This window comes from Cornus florida, unplaced genomic scaffold (genome assembly GCF_030987335.1).
Source record: "Cornus florida cultivar Cherokee Brave unplaced genomic scaffold, ASM3098733v1 CherokeeBrave_3.0.0_Hap2_Chr02, whole genome shotgun sequence".
Classification (NCBI taxonomy): Eukaryota; Viridiplantae; Streptophyta; class Magnoliopsida; order Cornales; family Cornaceae; genus Cornus; species Cornus florida.
The window spans coordinates 35,774,923-35,789,436 of record NW_026775572.1 but is presented as its reverse complement, the minus strand read 5'-3'; the positions used below and the strand labels follow the sequence as shown (position 1 = coordinate 35,789,436).

Sequence of the window (14,514 nt, the reverse complement as noted above, 5' to 3'; positions counted from 1 at the left end):
TAAAGTGCCTTGACGTTTAGTTCATGTTCTTGTAAATACGTAAACTACGTTCATGTAATGGTAATATAGCTATGCTAAGACCACTTATACGTAATTGTCCCAATTATTAATCAAGTATACCTAATTACTAATATATATATATATATATTTAATTAACTAATTATATAAAGTTATTGAACTTAACATAATTCAATCATTCAATCTTGTAAATCCTCTACTGGAACAATAATACATTAAAGCAAGTTCCTAAATTACAAAAAAAAAATTCAAGAATATATGACAAAACGAAAGTTAAAAGTTTTCTAAAACCATCAAACAATATATATGTTTACAATATAGTGATTTAGTCAATATTAATTATATTAATATATTAAATATCAAAAAGACTTCTTTAGGATTTTCTCCTTAGGCCTAAAGTTGTGGCTATGCTAGCAAAGTTCCTCTTAGTGAAAAAGTATGGGTAATTGATTCTTGTATTTCTTCTACCATCCGCCCCTTGGTTTCTGGCACCAATTTTACAATGAATAGAATAGCACAGCCACAGATGGATGAATATATAAAGAATGTGCCTGAAACATGTAAAACAAGAGTTATGCGGGATGCGGAAACAATTGATTTTAATTGTGATTAACTCCTTTAATGACCTAGATCTGATTATTAGGTCAACTTGCTTAATTTATGATTGATTAAATTGCATGATCAATTAAACATCCACAATCATAAATATAAATACTGAAAAATAAAGCAAGTTAAGTTTAGAGAGATTGCACCAGGATTTTTAGCGAGGAAACCCCAATTAATAAAATACGTCAACTGTTATGGGAAAAACCTCGTGGACTATGCAGTCTAAAGTAAACCAATCCACTATATTTGAAACAAAGTATACCGAACTTTGACCCTGGCTCACACCCTATCGTTCTACACCACACCAACCGCTGACGATCCTCTGGCTTTGCGACTCCCCGTCCAACAGCAACTTGATCTTAGGCTTACACTTGATATTTGTAGAAAAGTAGCAGGTAGATCATAAAGCACTCCACAAATGCTCCAACCCTTTCAAAGTGTGATAGCGCTTATTTCTGTTCTTCAAGATCTAAACTCAATTATAGAAGAATTAAATCCTGCTTCTCATCTGGAATATCTGAATCTTCAGTATAGCTCCGATTCCGATGAGATAGAAAACAACACCACTGAATCATTCATAAATATATGTGTATGCTCTCATAAATAAATTCAGAATAATCAGATTTGATTTTCTGAATTTTCTCTCTCTAGAAGGCTTTCTCAAAATATAGAATTGATTTTCCCTCAAGCCATCGATAAACCAATGTATATGGCATGGTTTATATGGAGTTTTGGAAGCCCTAATCCCTTAGAAAATATGATAAATTTCGTGTATAGGACTTAGAAGGAAGTTGGGATCAAAAAGGAAACATTCAAAAGAAGGAAACTGAAGTTAGAATAGTACCAGGACGTCTTGAACCTGTTCGATTAATCTTGAACCGGTTCAAGATGGACAGACTCTAAAATTGCCACTCTGCTGAAGTTGAACCTGTTCGATAAATTTTGAACCAGTTCAAGTTGAACCTGTTCGATAAATCTTGAACTAGTTCAAGATTGACAGAATGTAAAATATTGTTCAAAACCTTTCAAAACCCTTTCTAAATGTTCTCACTACCTCTCAAAACTTCTTATAGCATTGTTCTCATCATCTCGGAGTATAGTTTATCATGAACACTTGACCTTCTTCGAATATGCATCCGATCTTCAATCTTCGATATTTTTACATCAAAAATTACAACTCGATCGGACTTGTTTTGACATCGAAATTAACCAATTACAAAATATATCTCACAAAACATTGTCCACAATAATTATGTCCAAGTATAAAACTATACGTAACGATGCACACAGATATATATATATATATGCAGCATGTACACATATATATATGTATAGAGAGAGAGAGAGCACCTGCTGAACTCCATCCATATAGGAAATTGAAAGTGTAAACAATAAGCCAAGAACCAAACGAGGAGACCAAAGTCACAAGACTTCCAATCGAACCTTTAACGGTAATAGGGTATATCTGGAATGAAAATTTTGTAATGTTAAAGATAAAGAATTCGATTTGAGGATGTAGAGTTAAAGTCAAAAGTATGTTCACTAACCTCTGATGATATAAGCCATGGTATACCTTCCATGCCTAATGCAAAAGATGCTAGATACACCTAAACAATAGATTAATCAGCCAGCCCAATGACTTGATTAATAATTGATTAGCAAAAGAGATTAATCAGCCAGCCCAATGACTTGATTAATTATTGATTAGCAAAAGCTCAGCTATAAACCAAAGCTTCAAGTATGGAACTCAATAATTTAACACCCTAGCACAGACTTAGTGGCCCTTCTAGATATAGGAAATACGACAAAAGTATGACAAAAACAAAACAATTCTTTTTTTCTTTCTCGATGATCGTGGTGTCGTGCCTCTTAAAGTGTTCATAGTCCACAACTGGGTAAATGCAGTTCCCAATCTCACATGCACCAGGCAATTACTGGTGAGAGCTTGCCTAAAAAAATTCCAACTCCCAACCTGAGGTGAGGACCTTGCAATTATAGGCTATCCATTTGGGGTTTTATTTATTATTATTTTTTTTTCAACTCTTCCTTCTAAGTTTTTTTTTTGGATTAAGGTAAAGAAGGTTTCTCAGTTAAAGTGCATTACCATTACGCCACTAAATGCCAAAATGGGAGTGCCCTCCGTCCACTGTTGAAGGTCCTACATGAGGCAAGTCATTCAATAAATAGTAAAAATAACAAAAAAAAAAAAAAAAAAAATGACAAAAACTATGGAGGCATGTGATTTTTTTTTTAATTTTTTTCCAAACATTCAAACAAAGTCGCTCACACTTATAATCATACCATCTAGACTAATGCCCATTGGTGAAATATATGAATTTTGATTTAGAAGAAACCTGGAATAAGATTGCCAATCTTGTGAGGAGGCAAGGCAACCCAAGCATGTTCCAGCTGCAGAAGCCTGGAGGGACAAATATATTATTAGTACCAACTTTTAGATCACCTACATATAAACTCAAAGAAAGATATTACATTCTAACTATCAGAAGTGGTCTTCTTCCAGATCTATTCATAAAAAAGCCACCCAGAATAAAAATTGGAATCTGAATAAAAGAATATGTACAATGTTTATATTGCATTATGCATAAATTTTCAATATATATATATTCAACATTCAAAATACATCAAAATGAAAGAACCTGAACAACAGCCACTGCCATCTTCCCAATCTCACTATTAAAATCTGCCAAAAACCAAAGATTAAAATATATCTTCTTCTTTTTACATTAACAATTAGGGTGATTTGCATTAAAAAAAAAAAAAAAAAAAAAAAAAAAAAAAAAAAAAAAAACCGCTAGAAGCATTTTGCAGTAACCCCCCAACCGAGGAGGGTTACTTTTACTAAAATACCCCCACCAAGTCAAGGTTTTATTATTATTATTATTATTATTATTATTATTTAATGTTTTCCTTTAATTAAAAGTATGGTCATGTATAAAATATTAGTTCAAATATTATTATTCAAGAAAGACAAAAAAAATTAATTATTTTAGCAAACTTCACACAATTAGGCATATTGCCAACCCCCGGGCGACTTGATAGGGGTAATTTTGGTAGTAAGTCAAAAAGTAACCCCACTGGGTTACTTGGAAGGATTTTTTTGAAAGGGGGTTTACTGCAAAATGTTACACGCCGAGGGAGGTTCAATGCAATTCGTCATAGTAAGTATTAGGAGCTTTACTCAACAATGGCTATAGTTTTGCCAGCTAATTCTAAAATTTCGGTTGCATAGAATGCAAATCCATTCTGCACACCAAATTGTTAAAACACCATTAGCCCAACTCCTACCTGCACAAATTTTTGAATTTTATAGAGATTAAATAAGTCATAAAAGAAAAACAAGGCACATTAATTCAGGATTCTTCTGTTGGGCTCACAAAGACTTAATATGCATATTTCCTTTGAAATAAGTCTATAAATTCAGCTTTTGATAATCTTTGGAGCGTATCTGTGTAATCCTGTACAAATGAAAATAAACTTAAAACACTTTTTATTTATATGCACCAAAAAATAAATAAATAAACTAGAAAATTAAAATTTTTTGTTCCTGATTGGTAGTTATTACTTTAATTTCAGCAGCTTCTTGAGAAACATCAGTATTCTCTCCCCTAAAGCGCTGTAAAACAGCTTTGTATTCCTCACGGCCAATCTTTGCCTGCAAGTGAGTGCACTCAAGAATTGAGTCTCTTAATGGATGCTTGTGCTAGAAAAGTTGATCTATGTATTTGTTAAATTTGGTTATAACATGTTTTTGGCTAAAAGTTTGATTGAGAACCCCAAACAAATAGAATTAAGAAAAGTCCCTTTTTTTTTAAGTTCTCATTAAGGAGCACCTAAAAATCAATTTTAACAGGAATTTGTATTCAACTCACCAACCATCTCGGAGACTCTGGAATGAAGAATAGACCTAGAAGCTGTGCCATACAGGGTAAAGTTCCTGAAAACCGATTCAAATTAGAAGACAACTATCGATTACATAAGGGTGGGCGTTGGCACAACTGTAAGATTGTTCAATTTTGAGACTCTTCGCATTTAGAGGTAAGATTACCCTGTCCAGACCCCGCAACAACGGAAGCATCGTACACTAGACTAGCCTTTTCACCTTCATATCCATAATATAAGCAAAAAGAAGTTACCAATTAACGCCAAGGTGCGCCAGTTGACAAATAAACCAATGAAGAAGAAGAGTAACTGGCCACAGCCTACCATTAAGTATAGCATTGTCAATACATAATTAAGCGCACGAGGGAAAATTTTATCCTTAAATCCAATTAATAATGCCAATATCTACCTAACTAGGGGTGCAAGTTGGGCTGGCCCAATCCAATTCGGTCCCAACCCAATCTCAACCCGAATTCGGGTTGGGTTGGGCCAATCCGAATTGCATTCAACATGGGTTAGGTTATAACTAAAACCAAATATTTTTGAACGGGTCGGGTCGAGATTCACAGGTAACTGTTGTTTTTTTTTTACAGTTAAAATTTTTTTGTTATTATTTATTAAAATTTACTGTTAAAAGTGTTTTTACTTTAGATTGGAGTGAAAGAGCAAAAATCTGTTATAAGCATAATATTTTGTAAAAAAAAATGAAACACATCTTGTGAACACCCTGTTTTTCATAATTTCATACTTGAAACAAAATTTGGAAATATAATTGACTTTAATACATCCATGCGATATTAGAATTAAATCTTGGAAATCAAATTTTATTTTTTAAATGATATACAAACAATATCCAGCTTAAGTGGTAAATATAAATATAAGGGTAAAGGTTTACCAAAGGACACACATTATTTTCATATAAATATAAGCAATATCCAGCTGTAATTGCCCTTCTCCTCTCTCTCTCTATACTCCGGCTGTGAAATCATCCGGCGAAGGATGAGCACGGTGGTGGCGACACAACATCTGCCTTACGGCGGCACAACGTGACCCACATGTGTGGTGTTGCGGCGATGGCGAACCCTTGAAAAACCCCGTTCACATCCTCAGCGCCGGAGTGCCGTTGCCTGCGGCGGTGCTGTTTAGACCGAGTCATTGGGTTTTGTAGTGACGTCTTTGACAACGTGAGGCCCATTTCGTCGATCACAAAAAAAGGATCTTGTCGTTCCGTCCAAGTCCCTCCGGTTTAAGCTCAGATCTCGCCGGCTTCTATGGATGGTTTAAGCTGAGATCTCGCCGGAGTTGCAGTTTGTTCATCAATATGAACTGGGTTTCACAAGGTAGCAGTTCTTAATTCGTGGATTCAAGTCTTGTGGAAGCTTGTTCCTGCCCTATGAATTGAGGCTCTCACCTGTTTTTTATTCTGAAAATGGTGACCATATATTAATTGAAATCTAGATATAGAGAGAAAAGAGAAGGATGAGGAGAGAAAAAGTTAGGGTTTCTGTTAATCTTGAATTTTTTTTTTTTTTATTTATTATTATTTTTTTTTTATGAAATATTTACTTTGAATTTTGGGATTGGGTTCGGTTGAACTCAGCCCAAACTGAATAAGATTGGGTTCTTCAAAATATTCAACTCGACTGAAATTCGAATAGTAAATTTATATGTGCAGATTTTAAAATTTATAGGCTGCACTCGGTTGGGCTGGCTAGCGCCCAAGTTGCACCCCTATACCTGACTAAGTCCTGCAAATGCTCCCCTTTGATTCTTTGGTGATATTTCTACAATATAAACGGTACCTATTCAGCAATAAAATGCAAATATTAAAATCTGCTACATAGACCATTAAATCAAATATGAAATGTAAAAAGTTAATGGAAGTACCACATAAGAAATAATACCAATTCCATATCCCAATACCAGTCTTCCACTAGCCACATGGCATCCTTTCAACAAGTTTTAAAAATTCACAAAAACATATTAAGGCGACTTCAGCTTAAATTATAATTTTTAAATATTATTTTTGCCATTTTAGTAATTTCTTACTAAATATTTGTGAAAGATTATATTAAAATCTTATTCTTCCTAAAGTTTATCTAGGAATCATTCTTCTTAAAGCTGATTCACAGAGAGAGTGTAGAGCTCATAGAGATATGTTAGAAGGTATACTACATAATTTTTTTATTTACTTATTTATTTATTTATTTTTTATTTTTTATTTATTTTTTTTTTTGGGGGTTCTCCTTGGTGATTGGATAAAGTAGAACTTAAACAGAAAATCTTGTGAAGGAAATTAGAAGATCACAAATAGAATTGGAAACGACTCGACTTGTTAACTATTTGGTTCGCGTTTCTTTATTAAATGAACGAACTGAGTTCAAACACATTTAGTAGGTTCAATTTATAGACGAGTCCAAGTCTAAACAACACTAGACTTGACTTGCATTATTCTTTAAAAAAATAAACTGAGTTCAAACACATTTACGAAGCTCAATTTATAAACGAATTGAATATAAACAACACTAGACTCGGCTCGCTCATTTATCCGGGAACAAGTTTACAAACTGAGCTCAATAATAGTTTCACGAACAGGCTCGATAACAAAATAAATATATACATACATATCTCACCTTTTCAACCTGACACTCTAGTCACACTCACACTACCCATGTGACCATCCTATCAGTATTCCTAACAAAATAAATATATATATACAATATGTCTGTATTGAATTGTGTTATCCAGAGTTCGTTGATGAACATGATTGTGACTGATAATCACTACAAGCGGTGACTCCGGTCATTTGTTCATAGGACCAAGCAAGCGCATAAGCGGGGCTCTGATCTTTCTTCATATGCCAAATTTCAGTCTTAATGTTAAAACTGCACAGAGTTTCCTCTCAGCCTGTTAATATCAGTGCAGTGAAGAAATGCAAAAACTCAGAAGAAGCTAGACAAAATACAACTGACCTTTGCATCGATCATGCAGCAGTGAGGTCAGGCACAAACTGAAGATACTAGATCTTTTGCTCGCAGCTATGTATAAAGTTATTTGTTACATCTAAAGTGATTAATTATTGTGATCAATTTTCTGTTAATTATATCATTTTACATTTTATGAACCTTACATCAATTTACTCAATCAGTTAAACCAAACAAAAAAACCGAGGCAAGGAACCGAACCTTCATTTTCAAACTTTGTGAGTTGTTGGCAATGAGAACTACAGGGGCAGTCTGATTCTTAGCAATGAGTTTATACCGAATTTCGTATCAACAAGGGATAAGCTTTTTTGCGAGAAATTCCTTAGCGTGTTTGATACCTCTAATCAACTCTTGAGAATCCCGTACCAGGCTCGAGAGCCCTGCTTATGCGCTTGCTTGGTCCTATGAACAAATGACCGGAGTCACCGCTTGTAGTGATTATCAGTCACAATCATGTTCATCAGTGAACTCTGGATAACACAATTCAATAGAGACTTATTTAACATGTGCTACGTTTTTTTCTTGGGGACTATGCATGATAACTGATAAGAATTTAAATTACTTAGAGCATCCGGGTGGGAATAAATGTAGAGTAAGATTTATGTAAAGCAGAGAGACAGAGAGAGAGAGAGAGAGAGAGGGGGTTGGTATGGGTTAACCATAGAGTCCTTAATTAGTGACTTGTACATGTGATTACTAAATAATTAGTGATGTCTATTTCATTCTTCACTGACAATCATATGGATAATATTTATCTATTTTGTTATTATATTTTAATATTTTCTTTATTAACTTTTGATTTCTTTTCTTAACATCTTTAGTCATAGTCGATGATGACCCACCTTTGAATAATGAAATATTAATGTTACATACCTTAAAACAATTTTTATTAAAAAAAATAGAATATCATTTAAGCATTTTTTATTTAAACAAGGCTTATGTGACACGCTATTTTTTAAAAAATAAATAGAGAAAGTGTTTGATGCATAGCGGATGCTCTTTTAAGACTTATTGTCCACTATCCACAAGAGAAGGGCAAAGAGTAGTGGAGGAGTAAATCCCATTAAAAAAAAAAATCACATCAAACTATGACTTCACATGATGTATTATGGGCCCATATACCAAACAAACCAAAACTTACATAAACAAATCCCCAAGAATGGCCCAAATCCAAATTGTCCAAAAAGATTGGCCCAAATTAGATACCAGCAACAACTTCAAACAGAACCCATATATACATTGGCGGGATTTCATCAGCAAGCTTATAATTTCGTATTTGATAAACAGCTATATATTTGGGTCAAAATTACTCCTTATTTATAATTATAATCATCTTTCTAAAAAACCAACCATTGCCAACACCACCATTTCTCTCCGTTAATTACCACCACCACTCCCAAACATACACTGCAAATATATATATATACACACACACACACACAAATTGTTGAACCATTTATTTATTCATTTATATTTTGGGTACAGAAAATATTTAAATAAATACTACACTGTTTTGGTGTGTAATGCAAAGCCCAAAGTAGACCTTGCGGAGTCCCAATAAAGAGTTTGTGTTGAACTTTTTACTAAAACGACCTGATTTGGTGGACAAGATTACAACCCTCCAAATAGGAGAGGATTCATTTGTCTTCAATTAACAACATGATTCTCTGCCTATATATAGTCAGAGAACTTCATAAATAAATATTTGACGTCTTTCTTGTGGACGTAAGCCAAAAGTTGAACCGCTTAAACTAATTTTATTTATTCATCATTCTTTTTAAGAAAAATTACAGCAGATTACAGCATGATCCTGATATATTTTCAAATAAGTTCAAATTTGAACATTTTTAGTTTTTTTATTCCAATATTACCCTTATAACTAAAGTACCGGTCAACGGTCATCAATAAAACTCATCATTTCTTTTCTACACTTCTAACCGCATGTCCAAACACTTTAAACCCCCGTAATTAAATAGTAAGTGTTCTGATTCAATTCACTACTTAATAAGAAGCCAATTCGCTCAAATCGATACGGAATCTTTTTTTAAAAAAAAAAATTGGGTAAGGAATTAATCCCTTTATAGCTAGATCAGAAAGTAAAGGGGATGCATAACATGTTGATTCACTGTATCATCTTACTTACATTTATCTATTCTTTTTTTAAGTGTGAAATTCTTATCTGCCTCACAATCAGGACTTGTACGGTCTGATAGGCAGAAAATTTGATCAAGCTGACAATATTGTTGGTACTTCAGGATTTCGAAAATCCTAACCTTAAAAAAAAAAAAAAAAAAAAAAAAAAAAAAAAAAAAAAAAACACCGTATTATTGGGGTTTTTGCAACTAACCCCCTGGGACTACATAAAACCCCCTTAAACTAACAAATTGTTACATTTAACCCCATTGAACTAACAATAGGGTGCCAGAAAAGCCAAAAGACAACATTACCCTCAATGAACTAACCTCCTTGTCTTTGGCCCTCATTTTTCTGCAGAGAGGGAGGGGGAGAGAGAGAGAGCGAGTTGAGTTTGAGAGAACCGATGAGAGGCAACTGGAGGAAGATTCGCGGGACTTGGTAAAGAGTGGATTGGCGGGAGAGATGACAACTCCAATTCGGTAGTGAAGAGCTCGGCTTGGCGGTGGAGTAGCGGTAGCGGTGAGCTTAAAGATGGAGAGTGAAGACGGCTGTGAGAATGTTGATGGCGCCGGTGAGACAGATCCGGCGGCGGCAGATCCAGTGGAGACGATTGGTTCGGCTGTGGCTGTGATGAGCTCTGCGAAGAGGGGATGACTGGGTCTTGGAGATCCGACGACACAGATCCGGGTCTTGGATTTACAGATCAGACAGGGTTGAGAACTCGGAAGCGAGCCCAGACGCGATCACCGAATGATTCATGATGTCATGGGTAGAGCAGTGGCAGATGAGATCGATGGAGCAAAGGTTAGAGCAGCGGCGGTGATTCGACAGAGGGTAGAGCAGCGGCAGAGGGGTTTCTCGGATGGAGATGAGAGGTCCTACAGAGGGTAGAGCAGCGGCAGTCTCTGGAGGGTCCATTTCATCTTTTTGATTGTTTGATGATCCAGTGGTGTTTTTCTAGAGAGAGAAAGAGGTAGAAACAGAGAGAGAGATGAGGAGTGGGGTGGGAGGCAGCTGGTGGAAAAGGTCTCCGCCCTTGTTCTTTGACTTAAATTCCTTCGCATTCCCTTCTTTTCTCTTCCCTTCTATTTTCTTCTTCTATCGAGTTCTGATCCTCTCATCTCTCTCTTTTGTCAGTCAATTCACATGGTCAATTTATATATATACTGATGATCAATTTCACTTTTCCGGCTATAGTGGATTGGTTGGGCAGAATGGTGACGGTGGAGGTTTTGGGTGGAGAGCGGTGATGGTTTTGGTTGAAGGTGGTGGTGGACCGGTGGTTATGGGTTTGATGTGTTATTTGGTTATGGATTTGGAATGGGGTGATGGGTGGTGGTGGTTATGGGTTTGCAGAGATAAATGGCCGGTGGTGTTGAGGCGACGGGGTTGAGGTGGAGGAGGGGATGTCGCAGATGGTGGAAGGGCATTATTGTCCAAAATATTCAATTTATCTATCACGTGAGAATCACACGCTCATTTTTGGACAGCCGGATGAAGTGATTTGCAACAAATTTGGATAGTTCGGGAGGTTTTATGCAATTTTGATAGCTTAGGGGGTTAGTTACAAGTTTTGCAATAGTATAGGAGTTTTTTTTGCACTTTTCCCTAATTAAAATTATTTTAAGCTGTAATGAGCTTAATTGATTTGGCGTTTGTTTGATGCGGATGCGTCTAACAATGCATGAATTCATTGATATAGTGTAATGGAGATATGTCCAAGTAGAGACACATGAAGAGTACAGAGATTGTAGAGAGAGAAACAGGGGATAGAGATGGTATATGTTGTGCTTTGTAATGAATGAAAGGGTAAAAGAGGTATTGTAGTTTTTATAGAATTAATCAATTTACTTGACACACAATTGCGCTCGCGCAATGACACAATCAAAGAATAAAAAGCTTTCGAGACTCCAATCCAGTTTATGCATATAACAAGAGTACACACTTACTATGTCCAGAGCACAAACACAAAATCACTGAAAATTGCACTACAAGAAAGTTGAAGCATCATCATTCACTCATGCTTTGATCTCTCGAGATGTCGATACACCTGTTGCAGTTGAATATATGGCGTAAAATAGCAGCACAAATGCGGTGGCCATGAAAACCATTGAGTAACGCAGGAAAAACCTCGAAACCTTTGGATTGTTGTGAATAGACACCGCGCAAAATGCACCTGAAAAGGCAAGCATAACAGAGAAAACGAAGGCGTGATAGATGAAAGGGAGGCCTTTGAAGACGATAGTAGGAACTTGGATTTCGCCTATGTATTCGAAAGGAAGTAAGGGCTGTATCGAAGCTATGGTAGAGGCGATGATCAGAATGCAGCTCGAAATGGTGATTTCATTTGCTGTAGGGAAAGGCTCAGTGCAAGTTGTTGTTGATGAGACTGGTTTTGTTGCCATGTTTCTCTATTTTAGAACAATGGAAGTTGAGTTAATTGATGTTTTCAAATGTAAGTATTGTTTGTGCAACCTTTATATGATAGTTGAGGTTTCCAAGAAGTTAGACAACAGCTTCTGAGAAATCTCTCATTTTGTGAAGAAGCTGAAGGGAAAGTGATCCTTGAATTCATTTTCAAGGATGTTGGGACCCACAATCACCAAACGAGAAGACATTGTTTATAAGAAGGAAAGAAAGTGGAAAATGAGTGGAAGTTTCCTTGAACCATGTACATTAAAGTGATTAGACAGGATGAAGCTGCCTACCAACCCGACACTTGACATGACACCACAGGATCGGATTTCATTTTAATACTCCATTTATAATGGACCGAACGATTACCTTTTGACCCAAAAGGCCCAAAACATTTTTCGTCCAAAACCAATGTAAGATAAAAAAAATTTAACACCAGCCAACTATGTTAACATCCTCGGATGCATAAATTTAAAATCATAAACAATCTCGATTAGGTATTTTGACTGTTTGATTCGAGCCAAATAAGAAGGTTCTAACAATAATTATTATAAAAAAACATTATACCACCAGGCATGGACCCATTAAGGGCAGCCGTGTCCATTGGATTTATTTTATTAACAAAATTATCTATAAATTTTATAAAAAACTTAAAAATGATCCTACTTTTTTATGAAATTTTTTAAACTGCCCCATTTAATTTTTAATGATATCTCACTATATATTATTATTGCTCAAGGCAATTTTTTAAATCCGTTCCTGAAAGATTGAGTAGACATTAGTGGATTGAGGCATTACGAGCACATGATTTGTAAATTCACTATTTGTTACATAATTTTGTTTAAAGATTAATTCAGTTGAAATGTAGGAAGATAAATGTGATTTATGAATTTATATTTTTCTAGCTTAATGTGTGATATTGATGAACAATTGCTATCTCTGATCTATTTTTTTGATGCATTTTTTATTTTTTTTAACATACATGAAAAAGTTATATTTATATAATCCAACTATTATATTGTTATTTGTTAATATATGAACGACACAACAAATATTCTCAATTAATAATAAATTGACTTATTCATACACCAAATAAAAATAATATTCACCCCAAATTATTATTATTGTTGCTGCTGCTTCGCAGATTAATCTAAAGACGGATCCCCTACAAAAAAAAAAAAAAAAAAAAAAAGTTTCATATTACAATGAACTATTCTAAATTCTAATGATTATTGAATTACCTCATATTGCAATTTTATATACTAAGTGTGTTGCCAAAATCCTTGCATTTTTATAATTACAAAATTATATTAAGATACTCGTATCTTGTATTATATGCATTAAAAACTTATGTATATAATTTATACATTAGCAGTTGCCGGATTCTCCGTTAACCTTGGAGTGCCACGTCTACTAATCTAACACATTTTACCTTGCAAAAAGATAAATATATACACACACACATTATATAACTTATACATATGGTTAGCAATCGTGGTATCGGTCGCAATGTAAGGATAAATATCGGTGTAAATCGGCCAATTAATGGAGGTGTGTAACAATATCGAACCCTTAAAAAAGAGTTATGAATTAGACGATACGTCATGTATTGACTGATACGACAAATTTATACGTTTCAAAATATAAAGAAGCTAGCTAACACATGTATTTATGATTTGAGCTGGGAGAGGTGCATTTTGACTTTGAAAAGTCCATAGGCCTACATCCCAACAAGCCCGCTTGGGTGGGTTTGGGCCTGCCACTTTTTGACCGGGCTGGGCTAGGCCGAATGGCGAGCCTTCGAAATATTGTGGACCATTTTATCTAAAATACACTGCAAGTAAAATATTAATCAAGTATACCACTACATATATATATATATATATATATATATATAATTAACTCAAAATATAAAGTTCTGGAACTTAACATAATTCAATCATTCAAGCCTGTAAAGCTTCTACTGGAACAATACAATAAAACAAGTTCCTAAATTTAAAAAAAAAAAAAAAAATTCAAGTAATATATGACAAAACGGAGGTTGTGAAAGTAAATAATATAACCAAAGGCTGTTTAGCAAGGAGAAAACTGGTTTGTTATTATGCAATTTATATAAACATATTGAATATTGATCCTAAAAACAACACAATTCGACACTCTCATTAAAATTCACAAAAATATGGAGATGAGTAAATTATAAAATTCGGAATAAGATGGGGCTCACAGTTGGTGCAGACTTGTGACACATGGCCCTTATTTATTTATTTTTTTAAAAAAGTCTTGGTGAGCATTAAAAAGTTAAATTAAAAGCTTTTTGGTGAGTCACAGTCTTAATTCAATCAATTATAACCTTGACCAAAGCCCTTGAATTGTGTGTTTTACGAAACCTATGAAGATGACAGTTCAACCTACCCAATTGACCTTTTACCTACAAACAATAAACTTGTTCTTCTTA

At 34.7% G+C, this 14,514-nt stretch overlaps 1 pseudogene; it reads right to left on the bottom strand.

Moving 5' to 3' along the window:
• Positions 1-423: 423 nt before the first annotated feature.
• LOC132296038 (sugar transporter ERD6-like 5) lies at positions 424-8,748 on the bottom strand (annotated as a pseudogene).
• Positions 8,749-14,514: the final 5,766 nt, after the last annotated feature.